At 40.5% G+C, this 18,094-nt stretch overlaps 1 protein-coding gene across 3 annotated transcripts in view; it reads left to right on the top strand.

Moving 5' to 3' along the window:
• ARPP21 (cAMP regulated phosphoprotein 21) overlaps nt 1-18,094 on the top strand; it is a 235,816-nt gene that overhangs the window by 25,818 nt on the left and 191,904 nt on the right. The gene's annotated exons all lie outside the window — the stretch shown is intronic.

The following is an 18,094-nucleotide window of genomic DNA, read 5'->3' as shown; positions in this document are numbered from 1 at the left end:
AAAAATCTTTATCTTTTCACCACATGTCTTTGAGCCGTGGAGTACTGTGCAGTGACTATAGAAAAATGCCCATACAAAATGATTTTCAAGAGTTTTATTTCCATTTAAACCAATTGCAGGTGGGAGTTTAGCTCACGTAAGCAGAGGAGCAAAAAGGTCACACAGATGATTAGAATGGAAAAGCAAGTACTTTTTTCCCCTTAGCGGTATTTCAGACAAAATATTCCAATTTCTGCACTCAGTTTATCTGCATAATCTGAAGTCTGGAGAGGAGACTGGCCTTGGTGGTTTTATTCATTTGAAGCATTTGTGTACCACTCTGAAAAATGCCCCCAGAGCAGCTTACGTAAGATCAACAGAAGCAAAACAGTTCCTGCCTGCAGACCCAAAAGGAAAGGGGGAGGAGGAGGGAAGAGAAAAATAAGCAAACTTGGGCACAGTGTCTTCAAGTTCCATTGTGGTTCTTATAATGAAAAGCTGGAATGGAAATAGAGGGAGGAAGAGTCAAAGGGAACTGGACTTAACTTTATTATTGTTGCAATTGTCATAGCTTTTTCAATTATTGGTAGTCTTTGCACCGTGTCCACGTTTGGGTGCAATCCATATATTTGCTCAAAATGTCAGATTGCCCTCTTACATGTAAATTATTCTAACTGTGTGAAGCTCCCCCCCCCCCCAAAAAATGAAAGAAATGAAGTACAGAAATAAATGCTAGTTCGCTGGATTATTTGGCGGGGGGGGGGGAGAAGGGGATAGACAAGTAGTAACAGGTTGCCTGTAATATGATTTTACTGTATTATTTAAATCAAGGAGAGTAGCCAGTAATCAATAGTCACTTAATTGTAAGCTTTTATTGCATTAGGCATTGATCAGTTCATAAAAAATATCCCATCGTAGTGCATCTTGTGATACTGCTTAAAGTCTTTTTGTAAAGCAGACACAACACTTTGATTTTTCATAAATTTAATATTTAGTATCTTAATGTTACAAAACATTAAGCCTGATTTTATTTTACATATTTTGCATGTCTGATTAAAAAATAAATTAAATCAAAGATAGTAGTCAATAAGTAATCCAGGGATCCTTAATCTCAATCACACATTTTCGTTGTGGTACATATCGATCAGATCCTCTCACAAGCACTTCTTTGAGCCTTGCAGCAACTTTTTTTTTACCAATTCATCCAAACAAGCTGAGTTACAAAGGGAAAAGGAATATGTAGTACAGCATTTGCCCACTGCAGATGGCCCTGAGCCACTCCCTTGCCAGGAGGGATGGGGAGAAATTCCATCCAGTTTGCATTTAAAGCCACATCTAGCAAATTCACAGTTTTCGAAATAATATGTGAACTGAAACACCACAACTATCCTTTGAAATTCCTGCTTTTTGGAATTTTTGGACACAAAAATACAGCAAACAGTTATTGGAAACATAGACATAAGGGGACAGTGTGTATGCTAATGATGGTATTTTCACAGTAATGCATTCTAGGGGAAAGTGAAGCAAAAATGTCCATGTTAGTCAAAGCTCTGTACAAAAATGTTTTTATTAGGAGAAATTCACAGGAAAATGCTGGTGAATTTTCATGATTAATTATAACAATTTTAGTAAGAGTCACGAATGGCCGAATTGAATTTAAGACTGAAGAAATGAGAAACTGCTAGAAGCAAAATAGGCAGAACCTTTCATCCCTTCATACTGGTTGTCTCCCAGTGCTTTAATGGTTATAGGTGCCATCTCTCTCTCTTAGACACAAGGTTTAGTGATGAGCACCAACTTGGATGGCTTAAAAAATGGACTGGACAAATTTGTGGCAGATAAGGTTACAAATCGTGATGGTTATGCTACCTCCAAGACCAGAGACAGCAAGAGAGGGCTGTTAGACTCATGTCCTTGTTGCAGTCTTCTCATAGGTGTTTGGTTGGCCCCAATGAAAGCAGAATGCTGGACTAGATGGACCTTTGATATGATCTAGCAGGGCTCATGTTATGTAATTACACCAAGCCATAGCTTGCCACCCATTTCCTATCAGGCATGGCCAAACATGGCCCTCCAGATGTTTTGGGACTACAACTCCCATCATCCCTAGCTAACAGAACCAGTGGTCAGGGATGACGGGAATTGTAGTCCCCAAACATCTTGAGGGCCAAGTTTGGCCATGCCTACAAAACCTTCTCAGGCAGCTTTGCAGGCTTCAGGTATGGTGCCTAAAATCCCAATATTGTGCGTTAACACCTGTAAGCAGGAGGGATGGAAGCCTGTCAATTGCTTGAGAGACCTCACCCATTACTATAGATCAATTTTTAAAAATAGGGACCAGAGATTCTCAGAAGATTGGAGGAAATACACGAACTATTTGAAAAGTAATTGTAATGAACAGATTACGCTAGTAGGATTGCAAGAAGTTTTGTAATGACGATTATTTGAAATATTGCAAAAAAAGAGTATGAAGAGAAATATTAGTTAATGATAATTAAGAGTAATAGGAAAATTAGGAAATGCAGAATAAGTGATAAAAACAGAAAATCACCAGAGGAGCTGATGGAAGTCAAAAACATTGTATAAGATAAAGAATTATGTTATATGAATGTTGGAAATGATATGTTAAAAAACTAATAAAAATATTATTAAAAAACAGTTTTTAAAAATAATATTTTAATGGTTCCAATCACATGTTTCTAAACTGAGATTCGGTTATTTGTTTGCCCTTTCCTAAAATGGTAGGTGTGGGTGCACCATGCTCAATCCGTAAATAGCCACAGGAAGTCTAATAATGAAATAACTGACTGATTTATTTTCAAAGCTTTTTCCCATCTTGATTGGCTTGCATTTCGTATGGCAAGGTTGGGAGACCCCAGGAGCAGGGCCCTTCACTGGCCCCAGTTCACACCTCAACTCCCTTGTAGTAACAGGTTGCCTGAAACACGATTTTACTGCATTTGTGTATTTTATTTAAATCAAGGAGAGCAGCCAGTAATCAATAGTCACTTAATTGTAAACTCTTATTGCATTAGGCATTGATTAGTTCATAAAAAATCCAATCATTATGCATCTTGTGATGCTGCTTTAAGATTATTATTTTTTAAAGCAGACACAACACTTTGATTTTTCATAATTTTAATATTTAGTATTCTGGGTTTTTTTTCATTTTGCAAAATATTAAAACTGACTCCTGATGATGATGATGATGATGCATCTTTCCTGTCAGGATGGAGGATAGAGAGGGATGTGGTAGAAAGTAGCCTACTGTGCACAGGTAAAATTTATGTTCCTTGCTCTGTTCACTTTTGTATCTTGGCCCGCCGACTGTGGTCACATGGTCCTTGAAAGTTTGCCCAGAAAGCAATGTGGCTCTCAGGTTCCTCACCCCTGTAGCACATTCTCCTGTATCCTGTGCAACTCCATGCATGTTGTGAGCGACTACGGCCATTTTCGAGCCGTGCACCTCATTTTGCCAGTTGAAAACCCCAGTACAATTTTGTACCCACCGGGTTGGCTCTGGGATGTAAGTGCTGGGAAGTGATTCAAAGGAGCTCCAGCTGGAATCCCAATATGCGTAGTGTCCCAGACTTGCCAGTCGGAGACATAAGTGAACATGACAAGGTTGCATATTTCATTAGAGCAGTAGTTCTGGCATCGAAAGCCGGATAAGCAATTGCAGACTCCCAGGACCTCAAAGGAACACGTATGCAAGAAGCCCCTATGATTAATGTTTTTATATTGTTGATTTTAGTGTTATGTCACTTAGGGGGCATTTTTTTAAAAAAAGGAAACAACAGAAAAGAATTTTAAAAAGCTAAGCAGCTTCTGTCTGGATTATCTGGTGGTGTTTGAAAGATTTTGCTTTGCAGACAAGCTCTTGTGCAGCTATTTTTAGCATCTGTTTTAATAATTGAGTTGTAGCAATTGTGTTCAGCAGGCAGAGGAACGGGCAGGAAAATAGCAACTGAAATAAACGGTGCAGAGGGCTAATAATTTAAATCAAAGCATATTATACTGCATCCCCTCCTCTCTTTTTTTGAAAGGTGGAACGCTGCCGCATGCTGAGCACCTGGGGGAAATGAAAAATGGACACGTTTACGGAGTGTGATGCAGCAAAAATCCATCATAGGGTGCTTGGGTAAAAAAGTAGGAAAAGCTACGCTGGGCTAATTGTGATCTGGCAATGGTAATTTGAGGGTTTCTGCTGTGGTGACCTTGGTTGCTTTGCTCAAGAAGCAGGTTTTGCAAGGAAACGCTCAGCCTGGTGTGAGGGTGGGAGGAAGGAAGAGACATGGAAAAGGATCCTTTTGGCACTGGATTTAAAGCACAACCCCCTCCTTCATGTAACTGGAGGGAGGGGGTTAGGATGGTGCATCGCTGGCTCTCTGCTGGCCTCCTGCAGCAGAGAAGATGTCACTGGTGGTGATGGAGGGTGGAATATCCACCATGGCAGAGGTCCCAGCTGTGCCCAGGCTGGTGGAAAGATGCTGCCAGCAGTTCTTCCTCCAAGGACGGCAGGACGAAAGTCCTGAAAGAGGGGATCTGGGGCTGGCAAACCAGTTGATCCAAAGCCCCACAGATTCCTCAGCCAGCCCAGTGTGGGAGACCATCAGCCATACCAGCATGGAGTTGACATAGCAAAACTGTAGGAGATGGGGTTGCCCCATGACTTCTGCCGTAGTTTGGGATGTGCGAGTGGAGCCACCATTTTGCTCCACCCCAATTCCACCTAGGAGTGGTCTGAGAGTGTTTCTATGGGATAGAGGAGGGAGAGAATTGGTTTAAGAATGTGACCACTGTATTTTTTTCTAAGCTGTAATTCTGACTGCCATGACTCTGTGTCAAAACATCTGTAGGTTTTTTCCCATTTGAAGCGTTAAGGGATACTTTTTCTTCATTGCCTCATTCCAGATTTTAAAAGAATGCCTGCCTTTAACCATGCCCCCCAAATTTTGGCCAATCTTAACTCCTGGGAAGTAGTGTGCAAAGACAGAGGGGCTTCTTCAACTCTTTAGGTCTCAAGGCATCCTAATGTCTCAAGGCACTTTATCAGTCTTCTGTAAAACATTGAATCTGACCTAGAAACGTATTGACAACCAAGGTAGATCTTTAAAAATCAGAGTTATGGGACTCCACATGATAGCCATGCAATAGATGGGCCACTGGATTTGCAGTTTCTGAGTATTCTTCAAATGACACTCCACATAGAGTACCCTACAGTAATCCACATGGAGCTTATCAAAGCATAAATCAGGTGGCCAAATTATCTCACTAGCTGGAACAGAGCAAACGTGCTTTGTAATAAATACGAGCTAAAGAGCAGGACCAGGGGGTCAGAATAGGCAGTCAAATATCAGGAAAGTAGTGGGTGGGTTCTCCTAGTTATCTGTGCTGAGACTGGTGCTATTAGCTTCTTCAAAACAACCTGCTGTTGGGTTGGGCAAAGAGGTCATTAAGCTTGTTGATGACACTAAATGATTCAGGGTAGTGGAAACTCAAGCAGACAGCAACAAATTCCACATGTAAATGGGCAAGAAAGGAGCAAATGAGGTTCAATGCTAAGATGGTTGAGGTGACGTAAACATAGGAAGTTGCTTTGGACCACTGGTCCATTTTAGCTCAGTATTGTCCAGCGAATCTTCAGGGTCTCAGCCTCTAACCTGAAGATGCCAGGGATTGAACCTGGAAGCATCTGCAAGCAGTGGCATAGCGTGGAAGGGGCCACGGGGTGGTTGCCCCAGGCGCAAAATTTCAATACCCAGTGCTGCTCCTCAATACAGCTGCATGCTTCCCTCTCTGGGCTGCACTGAAAACAGCTTCTCCATGCGAACTGGGAAACGACTTCTCCAGACAACGGAACAACTTCTTATCTCTGCAGCTGCGATCTGTTGGGTGATGTGGACAACGTTAGGCAGTTGAATGCGCATGCGTACTCCATCTGTTTCCCTCCCACCCATCCACTGCTCCGCACGGCCCCAGGTACTGGCAACCCACGCTACGCCACTGTATGCAAGCCCTGCAAATGCTTTACCTACCACTTAGTGACAACCCTCTTCCATTAAGAATGCATATTGGGGCAAAGTTGTTAGTTCAGCCACACACTGATGGAGTCTGAACTAACTAGGAGATAGGTGAGTGAAAGCATCAATTTCACGTGCAGCAGCTGTGAAAAAGGAAAATTCTATTACAGGGAGTATTAGGAAAGGGATTGAAAATAAAACAGTCAGTATCACATTGCCTTTATATAAATCCGTGGTGGAACAGAATTCAGAATGCTTTGTAGAGCTCTATTCTCTCCGTTTCAAAAAGGTAGAACTGGGAAAGATGCAGAAAGGAGCATCCAGAATTATCAAGGTGTTGAAGAACTATCACTTTGAGTCAAGGCTAAACTACTAAACTTTTTAAGGATGTTTTGGGTTTTTCCCAATAATGGCAACTAAGGGTGACTATGATAGGGATCTATAGAATTAATGCATGATGTGGATAGAGGGAAGTCTTCCTCCTCAATCATAATACTAGAACTTAGAATGGGTGACCTGATGAAACCAATTGTATTGAGATTCAAGACAGGTAATTGAATGTATGAAATTATCTGCCAGCTGCTGTGGTGATGGCCACCAGCTTATCTGAAGCAAATTTATGGTTTCATGCTCTGAAACACTAAATATCACTTGCTGGTGTTAGAGGACTTCTATTTCCTGCTTGTAGGTTTCCTGAAGACATCTAATTGGCCAATGTGTGAATCAGGTTGTTTGGCTAAATGGACCTTTGACACGGCTGCTCTTGTGAGGGGTGTGTTAGTCAGACCCAGTGAGATAGCATCTACCATTGTATCTCAGGGGATACACAGCAGATATTAAGGCTTTTTTCACCTTGCCTCATTTTTTCTGCCTGTAAAATGGAGGCAAACTGTTTCCGTGTTATCATTTCACAGAGAGTGTACTTAATTGAAAATAAATTAAGTGATGTTTATCACCGGCACTGAAAGTGTCGACAGGCTCTATTTTGGCAAAATGCTGTGACAGAAGTTAATGACGGTGAATATGCAGATGAAATGCATTATTAGCTTTATGAGGCAAATGGAAACTCTAAATGAAGTGTTTGATTTGATTGGTAAAGCAAGACAAATTGATAAACCTTACTCCATCATCTTGTCATAAGTCTCATTAACTTTTCTCAAAATATCCATTCTTTGAAGACTAAAGAAGCTTTGGAGAAAGTGGAAGTTTCCGAGTGGTGGAGCTTGGCCTTGAGCCTCAATGATAAGATTGTACATTGAATAGCAATGGACAGATTGGGTTATTTCCTTTTTTTATATATAAAATATTTATTGAAGTTTTCAAAAAGTTTAAGAAAAAACAAAACACACACACAAAAAAGAAAAAAAGCCCAAAACAAACATATACCTTTCAATAACATTTTTCCTTGACTTCCCCACATCTCCTCTTCTTGTATTCCAATTCAATTTTTAGTTCAACAAGTTCCTGTCCCCAAATTTTACCTTATTATATTTAAATCCTTTTTGTTTAACCAATTTTAACATGAATCTCAATCTTAATACATCAAATCTTATTCTTAATACCTTTTTCTAAAGTCGACCCCAATTCCATTTCACGATTTCCCCATTTTAATCTAAAATAGCAAAACAGATTATTTACAAGAAGGAAAAAAAAAAGAATATATTTATACCGCCTTTGGATAACCAAAACCCCCAGATTGGGTTATTTCCATTCTGTTTACCTTTTGCTCCCTGCTCAGTCCATTCTGTCTCTTTTCCGCATAAATGTGCATATTTTCTTAAAAAGAAGTCCAAATCCCCCATATTTTACCCTACTCACAACTCAACATGGTGATTAGAGGGCTGCCTTTAACTTATTTTAATTGGAGAAGCTTTAAAACTGGAACGGGTGCTGTTGCACTGACCACATCTCTTGGAAATGGACCAAAAATGTCCCTTGAACTCTGGCAGATAGGATGACATCCCCTTCCTCCCAGGTACTTTGTATGGAAAAAAAAGTAGCTGCCCAGGCCCAGGCCCAGGCCCAACATTTCAGGCCATAATCATTCTGCCCAACTTTTATGATTTTTCAGACTTTGAAGAAGCTTTCTTACTATTTCTGCAGTAACAGAATTAGCAGTATTAACAGCAATGACAAATACCAGAGTTGACAAGTACTGAAAGAGGTCTGATCAGTCACATGCATCTTGATAGTGGTGAATTTCACAGTTCTAAACAAAAATCCATAGAAGCACCACCAATTCCTAATTTTTGTATATTCCATATTTTTTCATCTTACCTTAAATTCCTCATTGTGAAAAAGAATATGATTAGTATTAGATCTTCTGAACATATCTGTTGTGTAACGTTTCCCCTATTGTAGAATAACATTTTTGCTAACTTAGTCATATCAATATTTTTACCCAGTGTCTCCAATTGTACTACATTAAAGTTTTAAAGGTATTCATAGTCCTGTTGAATTGGGTGACTCCTCCATTTTGTCCCTAATTGTATTTTAGGAATAACTCATCAACAACCCTAATTATACCCATTTTATTTTAGAGAAATGGGAACACTGGAGCTACACGTGGTTTGTTTTTTTTCAGTTGGTGAAAATCTGCATTTGCATCCTACTTCTGATCACAAGGGAATATGTACATGAACATGGAGAGATCCCAGCATATGGTCTGAAGGCACATGTTCTGCCATCTTGCTGAAACGAAGGAAGTCAGGGTTTGGTTGGTGTGTTGCTCTTGTATTAGTAACTTTCAGAATCCAAGATGTCCATAAATATAAGGTGAAGTTTATTAACCATTTACAATATGAAGAGTATGTTCAAGGAAGCCATTGCTTCTCTCTTGCAGTTCTGGAGAGAGTAAGGGGTGATGGAGTTCTGAGTTGCTCCATCTTTTTCTTCTTCTTCCTCTCTCCCTGGTCTTCTGTATTTTCCCCCAGCTTCTATGTTGCTCAGTCCAGTCAATACCTGGACAGGCAACAGCCTTAGAATGACATGCATGTCTCCTTGGGTTCAATGACACAAGGAAGAAATAATGTAAGAGAAGAATAATAGTGAATATTCTTAAAGCTGATGGTAGGGTGACTCAGAGTATGTACCAGAAATTATTTCCATACATTACCTTGCTCATGAGAGGTTTCAGAATACAGGGAAGCCTTCACATGGGGAAGTCAAGACACCAAGACTTCCCTGAAGGGCTGGTTCCATGCTCCTGGCACAGTATCTGCAATGGAAGCTGCCATGCTCCCAACTAGATGAACAAACACAAACCCCCTGTGTTGCAAAATGTAACAATCTACAAAAATGCAAACGCAACACACTGGCTAATAACTGTTAGTGAATATATAATTGGTTATGATGTCATTCAAAATATATAAATATATATTATGACATCATAACCAATTATATATTCACTAACAGTTATTAGCCAGCGTGTTGCGTTTGCATTTTTGTAGAATGCAAAATATTTATATAGCTGATCTTTTCTCCTGATCAAAAGCGACACCACCCCCCACTGCTGACTCCATGAGGAGGGCTGTGAAGGGTGGTACAGCTGAGTTGTTGTTGTTCATCATCATCATCATCATCATCATCATCATCATCATCATATTTATACGCTGCCCATGTCCCAACTGGCTGGGTTTCCCCAGCCACTCTTCCAGCACATATACGAACATAAAACGTCAAACATAAAAAACATCCCAATATAGGGCTGCCTTCAGATGTCTTCTAAAAGTTGCATAGTTCTTTATGTCATTGACACCTGATGGGAGGGTGTTCCACAGGGAGGACACCACTGCTGGGAAGACCTTCTGCCTGGTTCCCTGTAACTTCACTTCTCACAGTTAGAGAACCGCCAAAAGGCCCTCAGAGCTGGATCTCAGTGTCCAGGTTGAACGATGGGAGTGGAGATGCTCTTTCAGGTATACTGGACTGAGTCTTCTTCCAAGCCCTGGGTCCCTCAGCCAATGCCCCACCTGAATAGCTGCTGGTGCTGGGCTTGCTTCTCCACCTTAAGGCCGCTAATGCATGGGTGGCAAGGGCTGGGCCAGAAGTCCAGCCCCTCGGCCCCTCTCTCCTCCCTCTCCACACATGGGACAAAGGGCTAGTATTGTCTGCCATTCTCAACTGGCCAGCATTAAGCTCTCTTTCCACCACCTAATAGGCTAACCAATCAGAACCTTGCCATTTGTGACTTCCACCATCAGCTAAGGCAACCACAAAAGCTAGCGGCCTAGGAAGTGGAAGAGAGTTTGTAGCCTTTTACATAATTTAATGCCGCACTGTAAATTTGTAACTCGTATCGCATCACATCAAGTCAGAACTCCTAATTAGAACCTTATTGCGCCATCTGGGAGCTTTGCAAATGACACAGGCTGTTAAAGACATGCTGAAAGGCCTATATTTAGCTAAAGCCTTATTTCTTCTGTTTGTGTAATTGGAGGCTCCCAGAAGTTTTCACTCCGAGGACTGCCAGAGTCTTCCCAAAAATTACAGGCCCCCCACCTTACAACAGATTGCACAGCTCCAATGTACCTTGCATCTTAATCTGTAAATTGATTCCTATTATAGCGAATTCTTTTTCGACTTGAGGCCTCTTCAGTGTACAAGATACTCTGTGCTCTGTTTTCTCTGCATTATCATTTATTGAAAATCATTGCTTCATGTTGCTTTGCAGGGGAGAAATCCTCAGCCTTGCGTACATTAAGCAATTTCACCGTTACCATCGCTTTATCTGGAATATGTTGTTTCTGCTTTGTAGCTGGTATTATCCTCAGCAACCCCCAGCAGTAATAATAAGTGTGAGGGGTAGGGATGTGGGTGTGCATTTCAGAGTGACTGTGATTGCTGAAGGCTCCATCAGTTCCTTTTCCAGCTTGGTTTTTGAAATGTGGCACTTCCCTTTGAATAAATGCCAATGGCCTGAAGAGTGTTCAATGTTCAGAGCAGCTTCAAAATGTGCTTTTCCACATCTTCAAACTCTGTAGCCTTTCCTGAATGGAAAGATGCTCCAAGCCCTTGATCATTTTAGGGTCATTACATAAAACAGCAGCTGCACATTTATCTATTTCTTCCCAACATTTATGAAATTACCTGTCTTGTGATTAGGGCTGGGTGATATATCTATATCTATATCTATATCTATATCTATATCTATATCTATATCTATATCTATATCTATATCTATATCATCTATATCTATATCTATCTATCTCTATCTCTATCTCTATCTCTATCTCTATCTCTATCTCTATCTCTATCTCTATCTCTATATCTATATCTATATCTATATCTATATCATCTATATCTCTATATCTATCTATATCCAAAACCGGTTTGAAGTCCATTTCGTGATATCAGTTTCATCATTTTTTACCGGGCAATATATCACAATATATATCATGATGTGTGTGTGTGTGTGTGTGTGTGTGTGTGCACGCATGTGCTATACAAAAATCACAATGTGGGGAAAACCATGAAGCCCACAATGCCTCTACATAGCTCCAATCTTATTTCAGACATCACAGTATATTGGTATATCACAATGTTTAGCTGGTGATATATCACAATGTTGCAAACCTGGGCTGGATCTACACTGATATAAAAAAAAGCTATGCAAATGCTATGGAAAAATACATTAAAATATATGCAATTTGTCATTATGCTCTACATCACCATCTGGTGATGTGACATCTGGTGTCACATTTTTATAACACACTTAATAATGTTATAATTGCAGTTGTGTAGCTGAGTCCCAGATACTACCTGGCCCTACTGTTTGCCTCTGCATAGTTCCATCCTTATTTCAGACATCGTGATATATAGATATTTAACTGGTGATGTGTCGTGATGTGGAAAACCAGATATCGCCCAACCCTAGATGTGATGTCACAATGTTCCATGTATTTCTGCTTTGGTGTTGTTTTTTAATTCATATTTAAAACCTGCTAGGCATTTGCTGCTCTGGTTTGCCAGAAGCGGCTTAGTCATGCTGGCCACATGACCCGGAAGCTGTATGGCAGCTCCCTCAGCCAATAAAGCAGATGAGCGCCGCAACTCCAGAGTCAGTCATGACTGGACCTAATGGTCAGGGGTCCCTTTACCTTTACCTTTTAAGCAGAAATAAGGTGGTAACAATTTTGTGTAAGACAGAATGTATAGGGACAGAATGTATAGGTGCCGCTGTGGTCTAAACCACTGAGCCTAGGGCTTGCCGATTGGAAGGCTGGCGATTCTAATCCCCGCGACAGGGTGAGCTCCCATTGCTTGGTCCCTGCTCCTGCCAACCTAGCAGTTTGAAAGCACATCAAAGTGCAAGTAGATAAATAGGTACCACTCCAGCGGGAAGATAAACAGCATTTCCGTGTGCTGCTCTGGTTCGCCAGAAGTGGCTTAGTCATGCTGGCCACATGACCCGGAAGCTGTACACCAGCTCCCTTGGCCAATAAAGTGAGATGAGTGCTGCAACCCCAGAGTCGGGCTCGCCTGGACCTAATGGTCAGGGGTCCCTTTACCTTTACCTTTAGGCATTTAGCAATTCAATAGTGGTGCAAGGCATTAAAACCAAACACAGTAAAACAAATAAAAATATGTATCGAGAAATACACTCTGTGTATACCCTATTCCTTTAAAGCAAATTTGAAATGCATTTTCCACTCTCCAGATCTGTAGGACTACAACTCCCATCATCTCTGAACAATGGCCATGCTGGCTGGGAATGGCAGGAGTTGAATTCAAAAACATCTTGGGGGGCCATGGATTAACCCTCCCTGCCTTAGGCTGCAATTCTAAATATATACTTTCATTAGTCAGTCCCATCAATGGGGCTTACTTCATTTGAGTAGAGAGAGATATAGGATTGCAGTATAACTGGCCCTTTTCTGTCCTGTTTCCACATCTGCTATGTCCTTTTTTAAAAGAGTTGAGCCAAACTGAACACAATATTCTAAAGACCTTCACACCAGACTTTTTAATAGAGGCATTATGATAGAAGTCTGGTCCTAATAAACCATGCATGAAGCTAGAACCTTTTTGGCCAATAGATGGTCACAAAGTAATGGCTATTCAGTTCTCAGAAATGTTTAAATGGATGTGAGCTGTAAAACATGATATGGAAAGGCTGTTGTGGGCTGCAATATTTTTGTTCACTCTGTTCTCTACATTATTTATTTGGATGCAGGCTCCCTGCATTATTCATTGGTACTATGTACCCTGTATTAAAGAGTGCCTGCGTTAATTGGAATGGCAAGGTTATCATATTACCAGACATCTGGCTTTTGAATGCACTGCAAATGTATAGTGGCGAATGATGTTTTTAAAAAGAAAGCAAAAAGCAGCTCTCAGTTATGATACCATTCAGCTGTTTAGTAAGGCAGACAGATGCAGGGTATTAATTAACACTTGAGTACATATCATGATTAAATAAGGGGGAAGGGGCAGAGGTAGCAAATCTTGGCACAAATCCATACTTAATGTACACCTATACATATAAATTAGCATATGCAATTGTTATGCAAATTTGTCATCGTCCTCCCCCCCCCCCATTAAGGGACTTGCAGGGCAGTCAGAACTGAAAGATCCCAGTTCTAGCAGTATGATCATGAACATAGGTAGGCAAACTAAGGCCCGGGGGCCAGATCCGGCCCAATCGCCTTCTCAATCCGGCCCATGGACAGTCCAGGAATCAGTGTGTTTTTCCATGAGTCAAATGTGTGCTTTTATTTAAAATGCATCTCTGGGTTATTTGTGGGGCATAGGAATTTGTTCATTCCCCCCCCCAAAAAAAATAGTCTGCCCCCCAAGGTCTGAGGGACAGTGGATCGGCCCCCTGTTGAAAAAGTTTGCTGACCCCTGATCATGAACATTGCAGGAGCATTTAGATCTGAAAAAAAGAAAACACCCACTATGTTATGTACTGAAGTTCTCACCCTGGGCCAGCAGGGGGATACTGTAGATAGTTCAGGTCCACATATGCAAATAAGGGATTGAAAGTGACGTTCAGTGGTTGGATAGTTACAGAAAGTTGTTACAGTTACGTTGTACTGGAGCTCTATATAAGCAGGCTGGCTGAACCCTTCAGTTCAGTTCTGTCCTGACCTGTGAATAAACAAGAGCTGTTTGGAGAATCGCTGTGTCGTCTGATATGTTCACCCACAACTTAACACACTATATTCCCCTTCTATGGTTTGCTGTATCTGCAGTTTAGCATCATCACTAACCATGGTTTATGCTAACCAAATTCTCTTGAACTGAAGAGGCTATGCTAGTCAATGCCAACTGAGATGGAGGAATCAGGTGCTACACCATGGTTGAAGCAATCCATTTAGGGGCGGTGTTGTGTGAGACTACAGCATGCTCCTGATTTCCTAGCTATGGTTAGAAGATGAGGTAAAGACAGTAGTTTGTCTGCACTGTCCCTCTGTATTGAAAGGCATGGATTTCATCATTAAAACACTAAATCTCATCTCCTGGTTGCCCTGCTGAACATGTCCATTAACATATCATATTTTCCTTCCCGTGTTTTGCCTATATCGGTGTTGTTCATTGATTGGTCAAGACATGTATACAGCAAATGTATACAGCCTGGAACAGAAAGTAATAATAAAAATCACTAGTTTTCTTGATGGGAATAATTAATAGGTATGAACTTTGCCTAGCAGAACCATCAGATATATCAAAAACAGATGATGTTTTTAATTAATTGACAAAAGGTGTGGGAAGAAAAAGAATTAGCAAAGAATCATTCAAGGGGTTCATTTTAAACACCTGGACAAAGGCTGCTTTTCACTTGAAAGAAATAATACGCATAGGCTGTTTCAAAGAGACTTTTATGAGTCATAAAACCTAATGGTGGACATCTAAAATAATAGGAAAATATATTACTGAGTAAAAGTCCTGATATCATTACTAGTTAATTCATTTCTATGCACAGTTATGAGTCAATGATTGAAGACAGATGTCATACTTCCAGCTTTTCACAATTAGCTTAATTATAGTTTGGTGTGTTTTTTTAAAATGTTATTCATTTTGGGAGCAGAGACTAACTATGTAATTCACTGTTTGCTTCACTAAGCACCAAGTTGCCCTTTTATTAGATGCAAAACCAACATGTTGTGAGGAGGGGGTCTAAAGGGTGTTTGTGAAGAATAGCGAAACTACAAATGAATAGCTCCTAATGTATTTTAGTTACGTAAGCAGCTGTCTGATCTACAGTGACCTGGGAGTGGGAATAGAAGGCTCTGCCGGTTTTGGAAGTCGTGAGTTTCTCAATTTTCCAATCTTGAATTCAGTTCGCTACCTTTTGCACCAATTTGTGGACTTTCTTTTCTTTTTTTAATCCCCATGAAGGATGGAAACTGGTGAAGTGGGGCGGGGTGAACAGGTGGAAAGGAAAGATCTAATATGAAGAGAACCAGATTCCTGGGCTCTTAATCAAGAATTCTGAAATGTGGTTATGCCTTCATCAGCATCAGAATAAGCCATTGGAGGTGTGAAGTTTATCTTCTCTTGCAAGGCCTACCCCTTAGCAGCTTGCCATGATGAACTCAAATGTGAAAGGGCTTAACTCAATGCAACACTCCTAGTGGCCGCAGGGAAATCCTAGTGTTGGTTTGCTGAGCATCGTCATGGCAACAGTCACTTCCATAGGGGCCAAGGCAGGTTTGGGCCCCCGTTATTTTTTTTGAGGGGGCCAATATTCTTTATTGAAAACTAAAAAGAATATATATATATATATATATATATATATATATATATATATATATTGCACAGAGTAGAATACAGTGGTACCTCAGGTTAAGTACTTAATTCGTTCTGGAGGTCTGTACTTAACCTGAAACTGTTCTTAACCTGAAGCACCACTTTAGCTAATGGGGCCTCCTGCTGCCGCCGCACCGCCGCAGCACAATTTCTGTTCTTATCCTGAAGCAAAGTTCTTAACCTGAAGCACTATTTCTGGGTTAGCGGAGTCTGTAACCTGAAGCATATGTAACCTGTGGTACCACTGTAAGATGTGAAAAAGGGGAGGGAAGAAAAATGAAAAATAAAAAAATACCCCTATTCAATACAAATAAAGAACCTATAAACATTACAGGATTGTAATGGTAGTTAACCAACATTTAACCTAGTACAGATTTTATAAATTCCAAATATTGTTAAATTTGTCCATGCCAAATCTATGTTTATACACAATTTGTAATGTTTATACCTCCTTTGCATTGTTTTGTTTTGAAATTGGTAAGATAATTTAGTTTCCTCATATGTCGCTTGAATATTTATAGTTTACTTTCTTCTGTAATGTTTTAGTCTAGATTGTTTTATTTGATGTTTTAATGCAGGTTGCAAACTGCTGAGATTTCCCCCCCCCTTAAAAATATAAAGCAGTATAGAAATGAAATGAATAATAATACATGAAAAATCTTCAGCATTTTAGCTTAAAATTCTCTTAAATACATTTTTGTATGCAATTTTGACTAATGTATACATTTTTGCAAGCAATTCCTCCTGACACAATTTTGTATGCTATTTTTTTGAATATACTTTCAGCCTAATGGCCCCCAAAGCAGTAAGTTACAAAAGAAAGGTACAGGAAAAGTACAAGAAAACAACCAGAACAATACAATAAGCAAAGCCAATCACAAAATACTCACCAATCACAAAATACCAACTACCAATTGTGAGCGGCATTCCAGCTTCCACTGCCAGATAACTTTGTTGTTGCTGTTGTTTAGTCGTGTCCGACTCTTCGTGACCCCATGGACCAGAGCACGCCAGGCACTCCTGTCTTCCACTGCCTCCCACAGTTTGGTCAGGCTCATGTTTGTAGCTTCAAGAACACTGTCCAACCATCTTGTCCTCTGTCGTCCCCTTCTCCTTGTGCCCTCCATCTTTCCCAACATCAGGGTCTTTTCCAGGGAGTCTTCTCTTCTCATGAGGTGGCCCAAATATTGGAGCCTCAGCTTCAGGATCTGTCCTTCCAGTGAGCACTCAGGGCTGATTTCCTTCAGAATGGATAGGTCTGATCTTGTTGCACTCCCTTAACTCCCTCAAGTCAATCTGATCTCTCGCCTAGGAAGAAGGCCACCATCACAACCCAAAGGAGCCGCTCAAAACATATATTTTTGTGGCCTTTGGCTTCCCCACCCAAATTTGTTATTGTCTCTCTCCCCCACAAAAAATGTTTTTGATCATCTTTGTAGCCCTCATGTTTGGAAATATGTATGGTTGTGTTAGCTTATTAGTTTGTTTGTTTGCTTGCTTGCATGTTTTGAAATTAGACTTACTGGGCAATATCCAGTGATGTTTGCCCACTCATAACAGAAATCTTCTTGGACAACTGGACTTCCAGTAATAAACGTATGAAATAGGCTTGCTCACTGCCTCCGTTCCACTTGAATCTGCACCCATTTGCATGCTTTGATGAGGAACGTGATGACCTTTACCAGACTGGAAAAGAGACTTACATGCCCACACTTTAGATGAAGTAATTTGTTGTACTGGAGCATGGGTAGGCAAACTAAGGCCTGGGGTCCGGATCTGGCCCAATCGCCTTCTAAATCCATCCCGCGGATGGTCCAGGAATCAGCGTGTTTTTACATGAGTAGAATTCGTGCTTTTATTTAAAATGCATCTCTGGGTTATTTGTGGGGCATAGGAATTCATTCATTTCTATCCCCCCCCCAAATATAGTTGTGCCCCCCACAAGGTCTGAGGGACAGTGGACCGGCTGTGAGTGCTAGTTCAGCTCATCTACATATATACATATGTACTATGCAGAGAGAATAATCATGTTAGCATATTATAAAATACACAGTTCATTGTGTAGTTATTTGATTACACCTCCCAGATTTAAACTGTCATGTACCAATAATTAGTTTCCATAAGACAATTTAAAGCTTGCCTAGTTTTCTCAACAGCTATTTCTCCCCCTAGAGACAGTCGACTGTGTTTATTAGTGTTCCCAGACTATACTCTGGGTTCCCTTTCCTTTAAGAGTTTTTCTTTATTTGCATGAAGGGTCAGGAAATTCAAATGCATTATTAAAAGCCCGCAAAACGAGGAGTGCTGCAGAAACAGTATGAGTAATTTACTGTATACTA

This window comes from Podarcis filfolensis (genome assembly GCF_964270895.1).
Source record: "Podarcis filfolensis genome assembly, chromosome: 12".
NCBI lineage: Eukaryota > Metazoa > Chordata > Lepidosauria > Squamata > Lacertidae > Podarcis > Podarcis filfolensis.
This window is presented reverse-complemented; position numbering and strand designations above follow the sequence as displayed.